The following is a 7,182-nucleotide window of genomic DNA, read 5'->3' on the forward strand; positions in this document are numbered from 1 at the left end:
AGTTGATAGCAGTTTTATATATGTTGAATCTGAAACACAGATGTCATGAATATCAACTGTCATGTTCAGAAATTAAAAAAATGGTTACTCATCAATCTGAAAATAGAAATCAGATATAGCAGAAATGAAGTCATTAAAATGTTTTGAGAAGACGAAAGGTTAAGGTTCTTCAGTGTCTTTTTCCATTGCCACTGATTGATTAATTAATTTATTTCTGACTATTCAATTACTTCAAAGTTGTAATTTGCATTAATAAACATAGGTGGCAAAGGCTTTTGATAAAAGGAAACAAAACCAAGGAAATTCCCATGACTGTTTCGGAAAATCATATAAAAATATTGTTTATATAAAGCTGTGAAAAGACAGATTTGAAAAGATAACATCCCAAAATCAATCAGATTACCTTTAGTTTTAAAATCTAACTTCAGAAAATAACATTCTCTTGTTTTTTCAAAAAAGGAAGCAGATAACATATCTTTCTCTAAATTTGAATTCTAGTTGTATCATTTACTATAGGACAAAAAGTATCAAAGAAACTAAACACAGGTGGTGATCACATGGACATTTGATCACCAATGATATCAATATGGTATAAATATATGCAAATATGTTGCAATACTTCCATACATTCCAAATGTTTTTTGAAGTTTATAAGTCCTTCAGTATGTAGGCTCTCAGGAAGAGATACAGTTCAATGGCTTCATCTGCTGTGCTTGGTGGAAGTAAGAAGTTCTCTGACATTAAAAGGCAACACAGGCTGAATACTGTTTCATCGCAGGTATATGGTCCTCTCATTTGGCATTCTTCTTTACATGCATCCACTGCCTCCTGAGAAACCTCTCTCAGATGATCATGTCCTCCAAAAAGATGTGGAATGGTGTACATAAGAATTGGACGTCCACTTGGAGCAATTGCATGTCTGCTTCTGCGGATGATATGGGTGTTCCACAAATGCACAACTTGCTGCAGCTCCTCCTGTAAAATATTAGCAATTTAAAAGATCCACTATCAGTAAAATATCAAGATTTTTGGTTTAGCATTTTAACCCACAAGCATCACATGCAGCCAGTCAGGGAAACGATCAGATTTTATGAAAAAAATGTACTCATAATTACGAATAACAGTGGCGCGAGCAAAATGGAGTTGTCAACAATGGAAGCTTTTTTAAGTATGACCAGAACATTACCACAATAAGCCTGGTCTTGTACACACACACACACACACACACACACACACACACACACACACACACACACACACACACACACACGCACGCACGCACGCACGCACACACACACACACACACACACACACACACACACACACTCACACACACACACACACACACACACACACACACACACACACACACACATGCTTAGCGGGTAAATACAGGCGTGGTGGCCTACCTCAATGATGTTCAGGCAGGTAAACAATATGAGCTGCTTGTCCAAGAAGCATCCAGAGAAACAGTCTTTGTCCTTTAGTTCCTGGAGACGATTCATCCAGTGCTGAGCGTGGTGCCGTCTCAGAAACGCCCACCAGCCTTCAATTCACTGATTGTGATTGCTGGACCCAGTGATAAAACTGTTTCTGACATTTTGATCCTGAGTCCATCGCAGGAATCTCTGCATCTCAGCCATTATGACATTTTCTGTTCCTAAATCAGAGCGAATCCTTGCAGCTGTGCCCATCCTCTTCTCAACTTCTGTGATGAAATAACCTGCGATGACTTTGGGGTCGTTGTTTGTTGAATAGGCATGAAGCCAAATCATTACTCTTGAAAAGCCATCAATCGCTCCATTTATGCAGATTCCAAATGGTTTTAGTTTGTCATAGGAGTCAACATGCCACATGAAATTCGGTCCAGGATTAACATACGTGCGGCGCGTTAGGCGATTTCTGCGTCTTTGCGCAACCCCATGAGGGTCAATATATTTCAGTAAATGTCTCACAGTGCTCTGCGTGACAACATAACCCGCCTGAATGCAGTTCAGGTGGTGTAGTTTGTATCCATGAAGCCTCCCGTACCCCTGCAGTTGATCTATGAGAAATGCAGCAACCTCCAGCGGATCGGAGTCATTCTTCCTCCTGTACAGCCCCATGCGTTTTAAGTTCCTTCTCAGCGTCCGCATGCTTATTTCAATACCGTCCAAGCTGCTCATCAAGAGCAACATTAGCCTGGCAAGCCAGACTAAATAAATGTATTATTTAGTCTGGCCATGCTCCATTGACGGCTCTCGGTTGTGGGGCGGGTTCTACCGTTGTCTTTCAAATGATCTCCGCATTCCACTGGACAATGAATGTGACATACTCTTGTTTCACTCTGTTGCATCATCCCACCCACCAGGCATATAGAGTGCCCTGATTGGCCCACAAAGAGGATAAAGCTCTGTGATTTGTTCACTAAGCAGATAGAGCACTATGATTGGCCCACCATTATGGACCAATCACAGCTCTTTATGTGTTTGAAACCTCTCTAGAGAGCTGTGATTGGCTAGCCAGAGTCCTGGTAGGAGCTGCTGAGGTTCCAATGTAGCGTGCCTAGACCATTCTTTGCAAAGCAAGAATTTGGTCTAGTTCACTAGGCTAGAGCAACATCTCTCCGTGCCTCAATCCAAGCATGAAATAGAATTTAATGAGTTCCGATAGACGAGACATTTTCTCACTCACTCAAAACGTGTTATTTATATATATTGTACAAACGTGATAATTATATTGTACGAATGTCATAATTATATTGTATGAACGTGATATTTATATTGTACAAACGTGAAAGTTATATTGTACAAACGTGATATTTATATTGTACAAACGTGATATTTATATTGTACAAACGTGAAAGTTATATTGTACAAACGTGATAATTATATTGTACAAACGTGAAAGTTATATTGTTAGAACAATAAGTTATATTGTTAGAACAATAAAGTTAATATGTTATAACGTGATATTGCTCCAATTTTATTTTGCGTAGGGTGGCAGCTCTACGCTGCCGTAGAGAACACATCAAACTTTCTACTTGGATAAAACAGATGAAGTCCTTAAAGATCAAAGGTCTCTAGTTCACTCAGATTTATGAAAACAACTCATGTTCACCGATGCTAACAGGCTGAAGCTAAAGCTAGCTGTACGTTCTAGCATGTTCTACGTCATGATGTTACATACCTGGTTCATCCGTTGCTATGGTCACGAAAACAACATGTTTTTGTTTGAATACAAAACATCTGATGTATTCAAACTGGAGATTACAAAAGCACAACGGCATTAAAAGTCCTCACTGCTATTACATAATTAGCTAAGAGACAGGTCGAAAACAGCTGCAGTTATAGCTTCTGTCCACCAGAGGGCTGAGAGACCTCTCGGGTGCACCTGCTGCAAAGAGACGGTTAGGAATCTGTTGCACGCATGTGCGTGTATACGTCATAGAATTAGAACGTTGCTCGACTATAAAAGCTCATCGAATTTTTAAAAGTCTTTCTTTCGAACTTGCGCTAGAGCAGGCAGCACTTGGTCGAGAGAGTCTCTGGAGATTTGCTTCAAAAGTAGCCCTTGGACAGCTTGGAGAGCCTCTGCAGAGCAGAAATCGCTGAAGAAGTTTGTGGCTAGCTGAAGAAGACCCGAGAACCAACCTACCAGAGCGATGTTGGTCTTCAGGGAGGAGCACGGTAAGCTAACATCCGTTAAATTCTCCATCTGACTTATTTCATGTTTCCTAAAGGACAAACTACTGAAACATTATTATAATGTTAAATTCGTGTATTTGAGAGACCGAATGTGTGTTTTAAAATCACATTTGGTGTTTTACTCGTGAACAAGACCCCGAGATCTCCTCCACTTGAGGCAGGACCTCTCCACCGACCTGGAGTTGACAAACGCTCTTTTCCGATTGAGAACCGTGGTCTCAGACTTGGAGGTGCTGGTCCTCATCCCAGCCTCTTCACACTCGGCTGCAACCTCCCCAGCAAGAGCTGTAGGTCGGAGCCTGATGAAGCTGGGAGGACCACATCGTCCGCATAAAGCAGAGATGAGGGTGCGAGATCGACAGGCGGATTGGGGCAGCGTCTGCAGTGATGCGGCCGCTGAACCGGTCAGTTGTGGGGAAGAAGGAGCTGAGCCGGAAAGCAAGGCTCTCGGTTTACCAGTCAATCTACCGCCCAGTCCTCCCCTGTGGTTATGAGCTTTGTGTAATGACCGAAAGGACACGATCGCGGATACAAGCGTCTGAAATGAGTTTTCTCCGCGGGGTGGCTGGGTCAGCCTTAAGGATAGGGTGCGGAGCTCGGACATTCGGTAGAGACTCGGAATAGAGCCGCTGCTCCTCCATATCGAGGAGTCAGTTGAGGTGGTTTGGGGATCTTGTTAGAAGGCCTCCTGGACGCCTCCCTGGTGAGGTGTTTTGGGCATGTCCTGCTGGCAGGAGGCCCCCTGGACGACCCAGGACACGATGGAGAAAGTACATATCCGAACTGGCCCAGGAACGCCTTGGGGTCCTGCCGGAGGAGCTGGTGGAGGTGGCCGGAGAGAGGACGGTGTGGAGCTCCCTAGTTGGGATGCTGCCCTCGCGACCCGGACACGGATAGGCGGAAGAAGACGAGACGAGATTTGGTGTTTTATGGAGGTGAAACATGTTTTTTGTGGACAAGTGACGCTCAAATTCCCCTGGAACAGTTTGAACACATCAAATGTTTTTACTAGTTTTGTTCTGGCATGTCGGTTTCTTTTGTATTATTGATATAAAAGAGGATGGACAGCCGCGAGGTGAGTGAGCGCGAGGAGCGCCTGTTGGTTTTTGTCAGCTGGGCAAGCAAAATAAAAGCTGAATATGTGGTTCTTTTAGCGGGATAGAGACAAAAGGTTTCTCACATTAGCACCGACCTGTGACTCAACCTCATCACACAGCCTCAGCATCTTGAGGGTCCCAGCAGGTCGGTGGGATGACTATATCAGACTAGAGAGGACCTTTAAAAGAAAACCACCAATTTGGTTTCAGCAAATCCATTTAGTTCAATTTTACATCGAAAATTTTAAAACTAATAAAATGACAAGTACGATTCTAAAAAAGAATGCTTCAAACAAAAACATGTTTTCGTGACCATAGCAACGATGAACCAGGTATGAAACGTCATGACGTAGAACATGCTAGAAGTACAGCTAGCTTTAGCTTAGGCCTGTTAGCATCGGTGAATATGAGTTGTTTCCATAAATCTGAGTGAACTAGAGACCTTTGATCTTTAAGGACTTCATCTGTTTTATCCAAGTAGAAAGTTTGATGTGTTCTCTGAGTTGGTTCTCAGGTTTATAAATGCATTTCTGTCCGTTTGAATCTATTTTAAACACTTTTCACCAGTTTAATGAGTCTTCTGTTTATTTTTATAGAGCCCATTTTAAAACAACTTTATTTGAGCAGCGTTGTGTCTACAAGCTGTAAAACATTACATCTTTTTAGAAATACATCAGCTATAAACATGAAACATGAATATAATAAACAATCACATAAATTAAAAATGGAAACTTTTTCAGTAAAAGCAGAACTCGGTTTTAACCTGTTAAACCCCAAAAACAACCAGATTAGTAGAGTGTGTCTTGTGCACACATGCAGATGCAGACACACATCTCTTGTATTGTAAACAAGTCATTGTAGCTTTTTCATAACAGTTTTATGACACAAGTGGATTTAATGTGTCTTGTTTTGTCCTCACAGGCATCTTCATCGTGGAGCGTCCCGTGACTGCAGGGGTCCCTGAGGACGTCATCCGGATTCTCGATGAAGATGAAGGTAGGTACCCAGCCCTTCACATTCCTGATGATGATGTGGTGTTTGTGGATCTTAGTCAGGCTCCTTCACAAGTGGTAGAGTTTGTTATTGAGGGTCTGAGTAGTGATGAGGAGTTGGAGGTAGAGTTTACTTTTTTTGAGGGTCTGAGTAGAGATGAGGAGTTGGAGGCAGAGTTTGTTTTTGAGGGTCTGCGTAGAGATGAGGAGTCGGAGGAGACTGACATTAGCTCAGATCGGTCAGATTTAGGTTTTGGGTACCCAGCCCTTCACATTCCTGATGATGATGTGGTGTTTGTAGGTCATGGTCAGGCTCCTCCAGTAGAGGGAGAGTTTGCTTTTGAGGGTCTGAGTAGTGATGAGGAGTTGGAGGAGACTGACAGTAGCTCAGATTGGTCAGCTTTAGAAGATTTTATGGCTTCTAGTGTAGACTCTGGTTATGGTAGCTCAGTTCTGGATAGCGATGAAGACCAGCAGCTTCCACCACCAGAAGACTTCTGGCTGGCGGTTGCTCCTCCGGCCCCGCCGGAAGAGCTTCCAGAAGATCCCAGGCCTGCCCACGGGAGCGCTGAAGAGGTCCAGGATGTAGAAGAACCCACTCCTTCTACCTCGGTCCTTGGATCCAGCCAGAAGAGGACTGGAGAGCGCTTCCCGTACATCCCACCGAAGAGACCAAGATGGGACGACTCGGACTCGGACTAGAGATATATTTTTCTTCCAGTGGGTCTGAGTAGTGATGATGATGTTGTGTCTGTGGGTCATGGTCAGGCTCCTCCAGTAGAGGCAGAGTTTGCTATTGAGGATCACTGAAGATCATTTCTTTCTTTCTTTCTTTCTTTCTTGAACTGGTCGACTGGAAAGGTTTGTCTCAGGTAGCTTGTTGCACCAGGACTGTTTTTTACCAGGTCACCAGATGTTTGTTTTAGTCACCAAGTGTTTTATCAAGTCAGCTGAACTGGTGATGTCTTAGGTAGCATCTGGCACCAGGACGTCTTCATCCGTTGGCTGAGTTTAGTGTTTTATTATTTAAGAAGTGTGTTTTTAGAGCTGGTAGAACTGGAGATGCTGATGTGGACGGTTTCACCTGGGCTTCTGTGTCTGGTTGCTAAATCTTCTATTTTATTTGGGTCCTGAGAGGATTTCCTTTTCATCTGATGGAGCAGGCAGTCTGGTTTAGCATCATACACACACACACACACACACACACACACACACATGCATATATATTAGTACATGATATTCTAACGTTCACTAAAAGATGTAAGCCTGGAACACAAGAGGCCATCGGAGCAAACAAGATCCCACCTGAGATGGATGGTGAGAGGTGGTAGAAGATAAACAAGAGACCAAGGAGGGCAGGAAGATGGAGGCAAAACTACAACTACAGTGATGCTTCTGATAATCTGG

This window comes from Nothobranchius furzeri, chromosome 4 (assembly GCF_043380555.1).
Source record: "Nothobranchius furzeri strain GRZ-AD chromosome 4, NfurGRZ-RIMD1, whole genome shotgun sequence".
Taxonomy (NCBI): domain Eukaryota; kingdom Metazoa; phylum Chordata; class Actinopteri; order Cyprinodontiformes; family Nothobranchiidae; genus Nothobranchius; species Nothobranchius furzeri.